At 48.1% G+C, this 16,046-nt stretch overlaps 1 pseudogene across 1 annotated transcript; it reads right to left on the bottom strand.

Annotated features, from left to right (window-relative positions):
* Positions 1-10,868: 10,868 nt before the first annotated feature.
* Positions 10,869-13,667, bottom strand: LOC100395334 (tubulin beta-2A chain-like; annotated as a pseudogene). The gene is made up of 3 exons (XR_013533806.1): positions 13,249-13,667; positions 12,802-12,912; positions 10,869-11,501 (listed from the first exon to the last, which is right to left on the bottom strand). The product of XR_013533806.1 is annotated as a tubulin beta-2A chain-like (transcript).
* Between the last annotated feature and the right edge of the window lie 2,379 nt (positions 13,668-16,046).

Below are 16,046 nucleotides of genomic sequence, written 5' to 3'. Positions count from 1 at the left end.
TGGTATCAAAGATGTCATCCTTGATGTCAAATTAAGCTATACCCCCCCCAATTTAAAAATATATATATGCATATAATATACGCAGTGATCATATATACATATATACAAAAGAGCACAAGTATATCTTTCCACTGTTCTCCAGATTTTTTTGAATGTTTGATGTATTATATTCCTTTTTGCTTTTCCTATTCATGAGCTCTTTAGGGGGGTTTGTTCCTTTTTTATTATTTTTTTTTAAGATGGGGTTTCACCATGTTGGTCAGGCTGGTCTTGAACTCCCGACCTCAGGTGATCCGCCCGCCTTGGCCTCCAAAGTGCTTGGATTACAGGCTTGAGCCACCAGGCCCGGCCTTTTGTTCCTTTATAACATTTTTTTGCCTTCAACATTAAGAATGAAGAAATACTATATCTTCTTATGCCATTAGACATAATCTCACAAACTCTCAAAAATGTGTCACCTACTCCCAACTATCATTCTCCCCATAATCTGAGGCGTCCAGACCATACTGAATTATCTGAGCAATCTCGCCTCTGCTTCCCATGACCAAGGCCGTTTAGAGGACTGGAAGGAACGCCCTCCTGCCGCGTTCCCTTTCTGTTGAGGAGCACAGGGCCTAGAGGCCATGGACTGAGTGCGAATCCTCACTCTGTCATTTCTTAGTTGCATGGCCTCGGCAAGTTACTTAACCCCTCTGCCTCAGTTGCCTGATCTGTAAAGTGATAGTAATAATAGTCCCCGCTTCCTGGGGTTGTGATAAAGACTGAATGAATACGTGAAAGCACTTGCAATACCACCTGCCCCATAGTGTTATATAAATATTAGCTATTATAACTGGTTAATCCCTTCCTTCCCCCTCCCTCCCTCTCTCCCTCTCTGGAGCTCTTCTCCAGGAATCGGGACTCAACTCCAGAGCCACTTTCTCGGCGAGGTTCCCACAGGGCGACACTGCGGTCTCCTCTGGCCTCCAGCTCTTCTGTACACTCCTCCGCGCCGCACTCCTCGCCCCTAATCCCGAGGCAGGCGCTGCAGCGTGTGCGAGCGCGGGATCCCTAAGCGCGAGCCGAGGCGCCATCGGAACGCTCTTGCCCCAACCCAGACCCCGAGCTTCTGCAGGTCCTGGGCCGCCCGGCACTTTCCAGGGGAGGGGGCGCTGGGCGGCGCCGGGAGGCGCGAGGCACCGGGAGAGCCGGCTCCGTGGCTTCCTACTGCCTCGCCCCTGGCCACCTAGTTCTGCACCCAGGCCCCTTCACCCTTCGCCGGGTCTGGGCTGCCAGGGACTCGGGGTGGGGCCGTCGCTGCCTCCCTCTTTCTTCAGGAGCGCCAGGGCGCGCAATCCGCCCCGTTTCACGCTCAAGTCAAACGGCCGTTCGGGAAAGGCTGAGCCTCGCTCGGGTCTATCCCGAGACAGTGCGACAGGGAGGGGTGGGGCGGGCCTCCTGCTGGCAGGAGAGGCGCCGAGGAGCAGCATCCGCTGCGCAGAGGGAGGGCGGGGCTGCGCCCCCTGGCGGCCCTGACCGTCCCAGTTTGAGACCTGGGTTCCGCCCCGAGGCCGCCACCGCCCCTCCCTGCCCTCCCGGGTCGGCGCGGCCTGAGCCTCTGTCTCAAAAATGGCCTTTGCAGCGGGAGCTACAACCAACCCCACAAATTCATGAAATACTAGGTGGGAAATGCGCTCAAAATAGGCTATGCCTTTTATTTTTTATAAGTGAATATTAAGGTACTTTTTTTTTCTTTGAGATAAAGTCTTGCCCTGTCGCTCAGGCTGGAGTGCAGTGGCGCGATTTGGGCTAACTCAGCCTCCTCCTTCTGGGTTCAGGCGATTCTCCTTCCTCAGCCTCACTGGTACGTAGGACTACAGGCACGTGCCACCGCGCCTGGCTAATTTTTGTATTTAGCCATGTTTCACCATGTTGGCCAGGCTGGTCTCGAACTCCTGACCGCAGGTGATCCTCCCGCCTTGGCTTCCGAAAGTGCTAAGATTATAGGTGTGAGCCAGCGCGCCCGGCTGAGGTATTTTTATTTTTTCTTTTTAACTCAGAATCTCGCTCTGTCGCCCAGGCTGGAGTCCAGCGGCGCGATCTCTGCAACCTCCACCCCCCCACCCCCCACCCCCAGGGTTCAGGCGATTCTCTTGCCTCAGCTTCCTGAGTAGCTGGGAGTACAGGTGCCTCCCACCAGGCCAAGCTAATTTTTTTTTTGTATTTTTAGTAGAGACGGGGTTTCACCACCTTGGCCAGGCTGGTGTCAAACTCCTGACCTCATGATCTACCCAACTGCGCCTACCAAAGTACTGAGATTACAGGTGTGAGCCACTGCGCCCCACTGAGGCACATTTTTTAAAAGTGTTTATTGGTCTTAGGGCATTAAAGTTATAGGAAAACTCCTGGGGCCTTTCCTACCTGTGCAGCCAGGGATTTGAGAAACCCCAAATTCTTCCTTATTCTTACTGTTCCCTCCTTTATTTCCCAACCAACTCCCAGAAATACTCCATTTGACTACTTAGAAAAGCTGCCGCTTGTTTACAGTCAGCTATTATCTATGCCTAACAGCTGTGTAGTACAAAAATAACAATACGCGCACGCAACATTTTAATAGGGCGTGGGCTACTTCTGTTAAATTTACTTTTTGTTGCCACCACATTTTGTTGCTAGCGTTAATGAAACGCCTCCAATGGCTGGCTACTAATGTAGAGCTGCTGGTGTATCTATTCTGTGTCTCTTCTCAATTAGAAGGAACATTTCTTACTTCCACCACCTGATGTTTGCTGGAACCAAAACTAATCCGTTTTACCATTAGGCACCACAAGCACAGTACTAATTAGTTTTCTAGACCTAAGAAATGTTTGAGATCAGGGTTGGGGCATGGGGTTATAGGGGGAGTGAGGACTCCAAAATAAGAAAAAAATTGCAATAGTAAAATGAATGTTTATGTAAATGTCTATAGAATATATCAAGTCAATTAGTCAAATACAACTCAACTTTTATATCATAACATATTAAGGTCTTTTAGGCTGACTGATGGTGCCAATGGAGCCATGTTAACCTCTGTGACTTGCACAGACACTGGAAGACCATGAAAAGAGGAAGAAATGATCAACCCCGAGGCACCTAGTTAACTTTGAGACCTTCTCTATTGTTCCTTATTCCTGCCCTAATTGATAAGGCTGTTGGAGTTTGTAACTGACCTTGGTCAACCTCGTGAGCCACACCCTACAACTCCCTCCCAGCTTGCAGAAAACAGCCCTAAACTGTAACTTTCCACTGCCCACCTCAAACCTATAAAAACAACTCCTATCCCACCGCCCTTCACCGACGCCCTTTTCGGCCTCAGCCCACCTACACCTATGTGAGTAAACAGCCACGTTGCTTGCAGAAAGCCTATTTGGAGGGTCTCTTCGTTCAGGGCGCCCATTTTAACAACCAATAAATTATAATTCATTCTGCTCAGATGTACTTTAAAAAAGAGAAAAAAATTACAAATCATGTAAAAAGTTAAAATAGAAAATGAAATATATTTAATATGCGGTGGCTCACACCTATAATCCCAGCACTTTGGGAGGCCGAGGCAGGTGGATCACGAGGTCAAGAGATTGAGACCATCCTGGTCAACGAGGTGAAACCCCATCTCTACTAAAAATACACCAAAAAATTAGCTGGGCATGGTGGTGCGCGCCTGTAGTCCCAGCTACTCGGGAGGCTGAGGCAGGAGAATTGCTTAAACCCAGAAGGCAGAGGTTGCAGTGAGCCGAGATCGTGCCATTGCACTCCAGTCTGGGTAACAACAGCGAAACTCCGTCTCGAATATATACATATATATATTTAATATGATATGGGACATTCCTCCAAAAGAGTGCCAAGGACCTCCAGAAGTTGAGCTGGCTTCATTCATCACCACTTTTAGTATCATTTTCTGGTTATGAAGAAATGAGTAGTTTTGTTGTTGTTGTTGTTGTTGTTTTTCTTTTGAGACGGAGTTGGTGTGATGCCCAGGCTGGAGTGCAATGGCCTGATGTCAGCTCACTGCAACCTCCACCTCCCAGGTTCTCCTGCGCGATTAGTCCTGCCCCAGCCTCACGAGTAGCTGGGACTATGGGCAAGCACCACCACACCCGGCTAATTTTTGTATTTTTAGTAGAGATGGGCTTCACCATATTGGCCAGGCTAGTCTCGAACTCCTGACCTCAAGTGATCTGCCCAGTTTGGCCTCCCAAGTGCTGGGATTACAGGCATGAGCCACCGTACCCTGCCAGAATTTTTTTTTTTAATGACTGAAAGAAAGAAGGAGATTAAGGAAGATGGAGATGTATGTGGGAGAAACAACCTCTGAGGGTGATTTAACAGAGTGGGGAATGTGGAAAGGGGAAGGGGAGGTGCTCTTTGTGTGCTCAGTTTCCATGGGAGGAAATCTAGTAGGTGGTCAGAGGTTGTGGGCAGTCATTCCCCTCGCCGGCCCACAGCGGACTCACAAGCCAAGAGCAGCTTGGTTGCTGTTCGTGGTTTAGGGGAAGAGGGGAGAGTTAGGGTGCATGATAGGATAGAGATGCAATGTGGCAACTGGATATTTCTATGTACTCGGCCTTTCAAAATTCAAACTTTGTTAACTCGTGAATACTTGTATACAGACATCATTTACAGATGCCATTTAAGGTTGGATAGCTTTGTAATTAATGAGCCATATGGATCCCATTGAGAGGCCAATACTGACTTTGTGAGTGAAAAAACACAAATTGTTTTTCCTCTGTTCTCACAGCACAGCAGCCAACACAGAAGACTTCTGTGACCCAATGTGTAGGGGTGTTTCCCGCTCCACCATGCAGGAAATCAATTCTGTGGCAGACACCAACTAGGTGTCCTCAACTTCCATTCCATCTGACACCCTCCCCTCCCAGATAGTGTCAGATCCCACAGGTTGAGGACTCAGTTCCCCAGGCTGTCCCCCCCTAACTTTCAGATGCCAACTGCAAGTGCCAGGTTGTCTTACCTGTGCCTCTGACCAACTGACTATAAATCCAGGATTCCAGGATCCCCTCCTTGGGTTCAATTAATTGGCCAGAGCAGCTCACAGAACTCAGGGAAATGCTTACTTACATTTCCTGGTTTACTGTAAAGGATATTACCAAGGTTACAGATGAAGATGTGCAGAAGTGAGGTGCCGGCAAGGGGTGCAGAGCTTCTATGCCCTCTGAGGGTATGCCCCACCCCCAGGAGCCTCCCTATGTTCAGTTACCTAAAGGTCTCCAAACCCAGTCCTTTGGGTTAGAGGTTTTTATGGAGGCTTCATTATGTAGGCCTTATTGATTAAATGATTAGCCACTGGTGATCAACTTAACCTTCAGGCCCTCTCCTCTCCAGGGAGGGAGCTGAAAGTCCCAACCCTCTAATCATGCCTTGGTCTTTCCAGTAACCAGCCCCATCCTGAAGCTACGTAGGCACTGCCAGCCACCAGCTGACTCATTAGCAAAAGACATCACTTTGGAGATTTTAAGGATTTTAGGAGTTGTATGCCAAAAAACGAGGTTGAACATGTATTTCACAATATCACACTGACCTTGGAGAAATGCAGCTGAAAACAGCATAGGCTGAGGCCATCCACGGTGGGGAAAGCCCAGGCTGAGGATGGGAAGAGAGTGAGGACAGAGGCTGAGCAGCTCCAGGGCTGAGTCAACAAACCAACCACTAAAAGTGACCAGAGATTAACACTAGACTCAGAGGCCAGGGGTGGTGGCTCACGCCTATAATCCCAGCACTTTGGGAGGCTGAGGCAGGTGGATCATGAGGTCAAGAGATCAAGACCATCCTGGTCAACATGGTGAAACCCCGTCTCTACTAAAAATACAAAAATTAGCTGGGCATGGTGGTGCGCGCCTGTAGTCCCAGCTACTCGGGAGGGTGAGGCAGGAGAATTGCTTGAACCCAGGAGGCAGAGGTTGCAGTGAGCCGAGATCGTGCTATTGCGCTCCAGTCTGGGTAACAATAAACTCCGTCTCAAAAAACACTAGGCTCAGAATCTGTGGCACAATGTCAGATCTGGCTGAAAGGCCTTGATGGGGAAGCTACACAAAGAAGCTAGGATGTATATGTCAGAGGTGGGTTAAAAGGAGACCTCTGCCCTTCAGGGCTGAATCAGGAAAACCTAGGTTGCTGCTACTCTGAGGCCAGCCTCAGACAGAAATTTCCATTGTAGCTACCTGCAGTTGCAAATTTAGCTTACTGATCCAGAGCTAGTCCTCAGTGACATTGTAAGGGTGGTTACAACTCCTTTTCGTTCAGTGAAAGGAAAATAACAATCTCAGGGCCCCAAACTCATTAAGTCAAAGGGAAAAGTCCAGCTTGGGAACTGAGTCATGCAAAGACTGCCTTCCTTTTGTTCCTAAGTAGACAGCTACAAAGATAGAAGGCCACAAACCTCCTGGGGGGGGGGGGGTGGCAAGGGGGGCGGGCTACCACACAATTTGCCCACGAGGAAATTCCTTGCAGGGCCCTAGATCTTTAGCCTAAAACAGTTCTGTTGAATTTCACCCTAACAATGCAAATTCACAGCTTATCTTCATAGGTAGCAGGCAATGCTACCTATGAAGATCCTCCACTCACTGGAGACAAATGCATGTTTGACTGTTTTCTGTACCCTCTGATTACTTAATCTAATGTAAAACTGCAGCTTCACTGAGACAAATGCATAACTGACTGGCCTTCTACCTCCTCCTTTCACATGTAAACTGTGCATTCAGTGAAAGCTGATCAGAGTCTCAAAAGAATGCAACTGCTCTCCTTTTATCTACCTTCTCCAATTTTTCTTTCCTTTTTTGCCCCCTGCCACTCTTTCCCCTTTAAATATTGAAGTCTCCAAACTCTTTTTGGAAAAAGCGCAGATCACAGATGTCGCCATGGTTTTTTACCCACTGAGTGTGTCTTCAATCTTGGCAAAACAAACCTCTAAAATGAGTGAGACTCACCTTGGTCATTTTCTTTGACTTAGAGTTCTTTTATACCTCTCACTATCCTCCCACCATTTTGGGCAAACAGGTTCCACTCCCTTAAATTCTGCACTCTAAGGACATAATTTTATTTTATTTTATTTTTTCTGGACATAATTTTTTTTTTAAAGACAGTGCCCTGCTCTATTATCCAGGAAGGAGTGTGGTGGCATGATCATGGATTACTGCAACTTTGAACTCCTGGGCTCAAGTAATCCTCCTGCCTCAGGCTCCCAAGTACCTGGGATTATAGATGCAAGACACCACACCTGGCCCATATTTTCATTTTTAGTTTTTGTAGAGATGGAATCTCACTATGTTGCCCAGGCTGGTCTCAAACTCCTGAACTCAAGTGATCCTCCTGCCTCAGTCTCCCAAAGTGCTGGGATTACAGGTGTGAGCCACTGCACATAGCCTCAAGGAAATAATTTAATACCAATCAATGGAGGCCTTCTTTCTGATGAAAAGCTCTTCCAAGAATGCTTGCATGGAGCCACAGGCATTTCCTGGTTGTAAAGAACCTAAAAGTTGTATATTTAAAAATTTAAAGATATTCCAAGTTTCTCTTTGCAGAATCTCTGACAGGAAGGTTTATAGCCTGTCCTTCAACACCTCCCTTGACAAGGTGCTCCTCTAGAAGTGGTTATTGCACACATATGTGACAAGTAATTTACATGTGCATTTCATTTAATCCTCATAATAGCCTTCTGAAGTGGCTACCATGATCACCGTTTTTTGGACAAAGAAGTTATGGCTCAGAGAGATTAAAATCCTTGCCCAAGGCCATACAACTAGAAAGTACAAAAATCACTCCACTTAGGAACATAGGTTCATCTTGTTCCAGGGGCTATGCTGTTTCCACTCTGAGGTAGGCAGGACTCTAAGATGGCCCAAAACTCACCTGGCTCATGGTAAAAACCCTATTGGCAAAAAGAGTCAAACTCTGTAAAATATTTGAAGAGGTTTCTTCTGAGCCAAATACGAGTGACTAATGGCCATGATACTGTCCTCAGGAGGTTTTGAGAACATGCGCCCAAGGTGGTCAGGGTGCAGTTTGCTTTAATACATTTTAGGGACACACAAGGCATCAATCAATACATATAAGATATACATTGGTGGCCAGGTGCGGTGGCTCACACCTGTAATCCCAGCACTTTGGGAGGCTGAGGCAGGTGGATCACAAGGTCAGGAATTTGAGACCAGCCTGACCAACATGGTGAAACCCCCTCTCTACTAAAAATACAAAAAAATTAGCTGAGCATGGTGGTATGCATCTATAATCCCAGCTAATCAGGAGGCTGAGGCAGGAATTGCTTGATCCCAGGAGACAGAGGTTGCAGTGAGCTGAGATCATGACACTGCACTCTAGCCTGGGTGACAGAGTGAGACTCCATCTCAAAAGAAATACATTGGTTTGGTCTGGAAGGGAAGGACAACTGGAGGAAGGGGGGCCTCCAAAGCAGAGGTAGATTCAAAGATTTTCTGATTGGCAACTGGTTGAAAGAGTTATCAGTAGAAAGGAAATGTCTAGGTTATATAAGGGGTTGTGGAGACCAAGGCTTTATCATGTAGATGAAGCCTTCAGGTAGCAAGTTTCAAAGAGAATAGATTATAAATGTTTCTCATGAGACTTTAAGAGTCTTTTCTATCAGTAATTCCAAAAGGGAGGAGGGAATGCTGAGGCATGTCCAGCTCCCATTTCCCGTCATGGCCTGAATGACTTTTTCAGGTTAACTTTGGAATGCCCTTGGCTGCGAGGAGAGTTACATTCAGATGGTTGGGGGGCCTTATAATTTTATTTTTGTTTTACAACACTCACCTTTTCTCAGTTAAATCAAGCATAAATCTAGGTACTGCTGTGACAGGATTTTGCAGATGCAGTTAAATTTCCAAGTTAGTTGACCTTAAGATAGATGATCTCATTGGCCTCCCCTAATCACATGAAACCTTTTGAAGCAGAGGATTTCTCCACCCATTAACAGAAGAGGATATTAGAGTTTGGAAGCAGTAGAGACTCTCTCCTGATGACCTTGAAGGATCAGCTCTCCTGGTATGGAGAAGGCCATGTGGCAGGGAACAGAAGGTAGCCCCCAGGAGCAGGAAGTAGCCTCTTGTCAAAGGCCAGCAAGCAAACAGGAACCTTCGCCAGGCATGGTGGCTCATGCCTGTAATCCCAGCACTTTAGAAGGCTGAGACAGGTGGATCACCTGAGTTTGGGAGTTCGAGACCAGCCTGACCAACATGGAGAAACCCCCGTCTCTACTAAAAATACAAAATTAGTCAGGCACAGTGGCACAAGCCTATAATTCCAGCTACTCAGGAGGCTGAACCCAGAAGGTGGAGGTTGAAGTGAGCCAAGATTACACCATTGCACTCCAGCCTGGGCAACAAGAGAGAAACTCCATCTCAAAAAAAAAGAAAAGAAAGAAAACAGGCCCTTGGTCTGTGACCATGAGGACCTATACCGTGGGCGAGCACGTGGGTGAGCATGGGAGAGGCCCCCAGGCTCCCGATGACAGTGCAGTCCTCAGCCCTGCCACACTTTCCACCAGCAGAAACTGTAAGATGATCATGGGTTTTTAAGCTGCTGACTTTGTGATAACCTGTTACAATAGCAGACTAGTACATGATTTCTTCTTTGATGAGTGACTTAGGGCCGGTGCTCCAAAGCACCCTGAGGCGAGGATCTGAGTGGAAGTTAATGAGGGCAGTGTCTGTCCTGGGAAGCACTGGAAGGGCTGTAGGGAACAGAGCCACGAAAGGGAAGGAAGCCAAGTGGCTGCCTCAGAACAGGTTACTGCTGCAGGTGGCAAGGGCTCAGCCCAGGGGCATCTGCCAGAGACAAGGCAGAGCTTCACTCCGAGGGGAGCTGGGCGATTTAGCCTCCAGTCTGTCAGTGAATGGCACCTCCTTCCAAAGGGGCTTCCCTTGCTGCACAAATGAGCCCTGGTGTGGGTCACAGTTTTTTTCAGTAAGAGGCCATCAGCAGGTCTGAGAAAAACAAGGGCCAAAGGCACATGGTGGGTCCAACAGTGTCTGCTACAAAGACGTTTGATAGGAAAGTCCTTGTATCTACTGACGGTGGCCTTCAGCCACTGGTCCTACTGTGTCCCCTTAGCTGACACATCTGTCTTCTGCGGCTGCCATTAGATTCCTGTCATTTTCATGCTGGAGCAGTTCTCTCTTCACTAGCTAAGCATTTCCAGTTCCTCTCTGGACCCACCATGAAGCAATATTTTAAATCCTTTGTAATCTAGAGAGACACTGGATGCAGAACTGAATGCAAAGGACAAAGATGCTCTCCTTCATTTAGTTGATCTTGTTTGAAAGCTGGGACGATGCAGGTCTGATTACATCACCAATGGAGAGGCTCATCACACTGGTGACTCACAGGAAACTATCCTGGTTCTCTGTGCAGCTGCTGAAAAACATTTCACTTTCCCCACCCCTCTCCTCTTAGTGTATGGATGCTATAGGCAAAGGCCGAGGGCGTGGGCATGTCATCTTCGTGTCAGTCTTTGCTATAGGCAAAGGCTGAGGGCATGGGCGTGTCATCTTAGTGTATGGATGCTATAGGCAAAGGCCTAGGCCATGGACGTATCATCTAGGGTATGGATGCTATAGGCAAAGGCCTAGGCCATGGACGTGTCATCTAGGGTATGGATGCTATAGGCAAAGGCCTAGGCCATGGACGTGTCATCTAGTGTATAGATGCTATAGGCAAAAACTGAGGGCATGGGATGTTATCTTAGTGTATGGATGCTATAGGCAAAGGCCTAGGGCATGGGCGTGTCATCTTAGTGTGTGGATGCTATAGGCAAAGGCTGAGGGCATAGGTGTGTCATCTTAGTGTGTGGATGCTATAGGCAAAGGCTAAGGGCATGGGCATGTCATTTTAGTGTATGGATGCTACAGGCAAGGGCCTAGGTAAGGGCATGTCTTCTGCTGGGTGAGCTCGGGCACCATGAGCACACGGTACTTCTGGCTGCCTTGGCTGGTCAGGGGCGCGAAGCCCGGCATGAAGAAGTACAGGCGCGAGAAGGGCACCATGTTCACCGCCAGCTTGCGCAGGTCTGCGTTCAGCTGGCCAGGGAAGCGCAGGCAGGTGGTGACCCCACTCATGGTGGCTGAGGTGCCTGTAAGTGGGGGTGGTCAGCTTCAGGGTGCGGAAGCAGATGTCATACAGGGCCTCATTATCAATGGAGTAGGTTTCATCTGTGTTTTCCACCAGCTGGTGGACGGAGAGGGTGGCGTTGTAGGGCTCCACCACCGTGTCTGACACCTTGGGTGAGGACATGACGCTGAAGGTGTTCATGATGCAGTCTGGGTACTCCTCCTGGATCTTGCTGATGAGCAGGGTGCCCATCCGGGACCCCGTGCCGCCCCCCAGAGAGTGGGTCAGCTGGAAGCCCTGGAGACAGTCACAGCTCTCTGACTCCTTCCTCACCACGTCCAGGACGGAGTCGACCAGCTCAGCTCCCTCTGTGTAGTGGCCCTTGGCCCAGTTATTCCCGGCTCCGCTCTGGCCTGCCAGAGGGAAAGTGACCATTAGACACTCAGACATAAGGAATTTCAAAATCTGTCATTTTGACTAGGGAGGAGAGTGTAGGACTGATCTTACACTGGCAGATTCTTCTCTTTTGAATACTCTTCTATTACCTGAAGAAATATTTTTCTTTTTTTTTTTTTTGAGATGGAGTCCTGCTCTGTCGCTGAGGCTGGAGTGCAGCGGCACAATCTTGGCTCACTGCAACCTCCACCTCCCAGGTTCAGGTGATTCTCCTGCCTTAATCTCCCTAGTAGCTGGGATTACAGGCACCTGCCACCACACCTAGCTAATTTTTATATTGTTAGTTGGCCAGGCTGGTCCCTCACTTCTGATCTCAGGTGATCCGCCCATCTTGGCCTCCCGAAGTGCTGGGATTACAGGCCTGAGCCACCACACCTGGCCAGAAATAATCGTCTATGTCAGTGACCCTCAAAAACATTGGGGATCATAATAAAGTAAGAAGCAAGTTTAGCTCATCTGAGGCTATTAATTGAGGAAGAGGATAGAATTAGAAAACTTAATTGGTTTTGAAATACATACGTTTTATTTTATTTATTTTATTTTATTTTTTGAGACAGAGTCTCGTTCTGTCCCCCAGACTGGTATGATCTCAGCTCACTGCGACCTCTGCCTCCCACATTCAAACGATTCTCCTGCCTCAGCCTCCCGAGTAGCTGGGACTACAGGCAGGTGCCACCATGCCCAGCTAATTTTTTGTACTTTTAGTAGAGATGGAGTCTTACTGTGTTAGCCAGGATTGTCTTGATCTCCTGACCTCATGATCCACCCGTCTTGGCCTCTCAAAGTGTTGGGATTATAGGTGTGAGCCACTGTGCCGGCTGAAATACACACATTTTAAACAGGCATTCTCTTTATATTCAAGGACAATTAAACAGGCATGGTGAAGGCAGAGTGACCAGGAGAGAAGGTGGCCTCAGCGTCTGTCTAAGTTGTGGTCATAACCTGTACTTTTGGCCCCTGGCTCTTTGAAGTCCTTTGAAGTTGCCTGTAGCCTATGAAACCTGGCTTGAAGCTTTTCCTTGCTCTTTCTTCCAGTCTGAGGCTGCTCTGTAATGGGAGGGCTGCAGCAGCCCTCTGCAGGCTGGTGTGGATCTCTGAGCCATGACCACCCGTGGACTGGGTGGAACTAGGCCAGGACTCAGGGCTGCCCGTGGACACAGTGTCACCTTGGCAGTGAACACTAAGAACTGTGCTTTGCAGGGCTGTGAGGAAGAAGGTGTGGCATTTGGCCAGTTCCCACTGATGGTGACTACATACCGAACACGAAGTTGTCTGGCCTGAAGATCTGGCCAAAGGGTCCAGACCTGACGGAATCCATGGTGCCAGGCTCCAGATCCACCAGGATGGCCCGAGGTACATATTTGTTACCTGCAGGGAACGAGAACTGACTCAGACCTGTCCTTGGGGGGAACTCACAGCAACATTCATTAAAGACAGCTCCGGCATCTGAGACAAAAGGAGAACAGGAGGTTCTCTGCTTTTAAGAAAAAGGAGGTCTTGAGTGTGCTTAGCTGTGGTGAACAGGCAGGAGTCTTAGGGAACCATTACGTGTGTTTTTCCAGCAGTTGGCATTTGAAATGAATATGCAAGAAGCATGCTTTTTTCACGTGCATGTTCCTAGGACGGTTCATCTCCCACAGCATGGGAAGCAAGGATTCCTGTTAGGAAGAAGGAATCTTCTTGCTAACACATCCCGCTACTCACCAGCAGCCTCATTGTAGTACACGTTGATTCTCTCCAGCTGCAAGTCACTGTCTCCATGGTAACTGCCTGTGGGGTCGATCCCATGCTCATCGCTGATGACCTCCCAAAACTGAAATGAAAAAAGAACCACACCATGGCCCAGCATCCTGAATGTCACTAAGGATGGCCTTGTCCTCCTCCCATGTCCTTGGAACAGGGGCTTTTGTGGTCAGACGGTAAGTGCTAGACAGAGAGCAAAGAGCTGCACCCCCTATTTCCTGCAGCAGCCGCTGCTGAGGGGCTTGAAAATCCGCAGAGCATCAGCCATATTATGGCGATAGACTGAAAGACTGGGAGGGGCCCTGGAGGAGGAGGGGGCACAGCAGATGCCCTTCTAGAGAGAGGGTCAGGAGGGTAGAGAGGTGGGAAAGTGGTACAGGGAGGCTCTGTCACCCCAGGCAGGGCCGAATGCCATTGCATCGGTGATGATTGGTGGGTAGTGGCAGGACTGAGGACAGAGGGACCCACACTGTGGCAGCCTCCAGGAATCAAGCTCTCTTGGCACAGATCCCAGGCACCCCTGCAACAGTGCAGGTTTAAGCCACCGATCTACATGCTGGCACTGACCACAGGAGAGACTGGGCAGGGAAGGGCAGTAGGAGCCTGGGAGGGCATCTAGGTGATAGTGGAAGGAGCTGGCCATCATGAGGGTGCTTGCTCCATTGTGAATTTGTGGCAGGGAGGGAGGAGGCAGGGAGGCTGGGTGGGCAACATGGTAGTTCTCAAATAGAACACGTCCTTGTACAGGTGCTCGCCCTCGCGCATGTGCCAGGCCGGCTGCTGCCTCCCACAGTTGGTAATTATAGTCCCCACCCAGCAAGTCACCTGCCACCTCAGTGATGGGCAGCACGACCATCATGGTATATGTCATCACATCTAGACAGTGCCTGAACAAGGGAATTTATCTGACACCCTGGCCTGTGGGTATCAGATGACCCTGTGGTCAAATAAATACAAATCCATGCTGGGAGTGCTGGCACCTGACTGGACTTGCAACTCTTTGGGAGGGCGAGGTGGGAGAGTTGCTTGAGCCCAGCAGTTCAAATCTAGCCTGGGCGACACAGTAAGACCCTGTCTCTTAAGAAAAAAGGAAATCCAGACTTAGATAAAAAGAAACTAATCAAAAAGCCTGTTACCATAGAGCGAATGCTCTGGTTTTATTAACCTGCATGCATCCAAAATCAACTAGATAAAGCTTTTCTTTAGTAGGCTTGGGTAAGCAGGACTTGCAGAAACTTTGTTATGGCGGAGGGCAAGTGGATGGGTAGACACAGGGCAAAATCAGGTCTCTTCAACAAGAGATAGTTTTCTCTATAGAAGACAGTGCGCATCTGAATGCTTGCGTGAAAGGCAACATTGAGGGACGTATAGGTAAAAACCCAATTGAAGTTTGGTCAAGCGAAAGTCGTTGATAAAAAGTTGGCAACTGTGAGCCCATGGTTATTCTTTCCTTGTTTCAGGCAATGAAGGACAAAATCTGTGTGTCCTTCAGTGCTGTTAGGGATGGAGTAACCTTCACTGCAAGGTTGAGGCTGGTTCAATTAGGTCTCAGGGGTGGGCTGGTCTTCATGTTCTCAATGTCCCGGAAGAGCTAGCTGTGCCATCTGCTGACTGTGTTCTAGAATGACAGGTATTAGAGAGTCAGAGATCAGCATTTAAGAGAGGCATGCCTAGCATATGTTTAAATGAATAATTATTAACCCTTTTCCCATTTAGAAAAGAAAAGTGCAGCTAGCCAGTACCACTCATTTTATTTTGCATAAACACATTCTTTGAGGCAAAAGCAAATCTGACTTATTTTCAATGTGGAAATAAAATATAAAAACTGTTCTTGAAGTTATTTCTAAACAGACCTACATCATCTAATTTGGAAAAATTGGATTCATCAAATGATTCTTTGGCCAACAGCTATTTAACGACGTTAACATCATGCATGGGAATGCTACATTTTCTAGGATCTGACATTTTCAGCGACGAAGAATTACTGTATTTTGTAAATGGAAATATCACTACTAAAAACAATGCTATAAATAGAATGATGTCTTTTGTTTCCAATGTCAATATGCTAGATAAATGCAGAAGTAATAAAGCGGCCGGGCGCGGTAGCTCCCGCCTGTAATCCTAGCACTCTGGGAGGCCGAGGCAGGCAGATCACTTGAGGTCGAGAGTTCAAGACCAGCCTAACCAACATGCTGACACCCCGTCTTTTAAATTAAAAAAAAAAAAGTAATAAAGCAAGAACCTTCTTGGCAAAGTTATCTTCGGGTAAATGCTGCAGCCGCAAGGGCGAGTGTCCTCAGGTCAAATGGGAAAGGGTTAAAGGTTAAACTAGAGAGTAACCAAGATCTGAGGTTTGAAGGAAGCTCGCCTAAAAGGCCTTAAGATGTTGGGGCTGCAGTGTCCTTAAATGGAAATATAAGGACAACAGTGGCAATTCAATGCATTTCCTGGTTTGCAGTCTGAATATTTTTGGAGATGGCATAGACATCAGAGAGGTCTATGGAAACATACGCACATCAGTCACTTCTGATTGCATAATCCCAAGTGCCCTTTGGGAAGTGAGGATCATGTCCTATGCCAGCCAATTGTCGTGGGCCACTCACTTGAGGTGTTGTTTTTTGGTTTTTTGTTTTTTTTTTTTGAGACAGTCTTGCTCTGTCTGCCAGGCTGGAGTGCAGTGACACAATCTTGGCTCACTGCAACCTCTGTCTCTGGGGCTCAAGCAATTCTCCTGCCTCAGCCTCCCGAGTAACTGGGAT

This window comes from Callithrix jacchus, chromosome 4, assembly GCF_049354715.1.
Source record: "Callithrix jacchus isolate 240 chromosome 4, calJac240_pri, whole genome shotgun sequence".
Classification (NCBI taxonomy): Eukaryota; Metazoa; Chordata; class Mammalia; order Primates; family Cebidae; genus Callithrix; species Callithrix jacchus.
The sequence above is the reverse complement of the archived record's forward strand: the minus strand, read 5'-3'. Positions and strand labels throughout refer to the sequence as shown.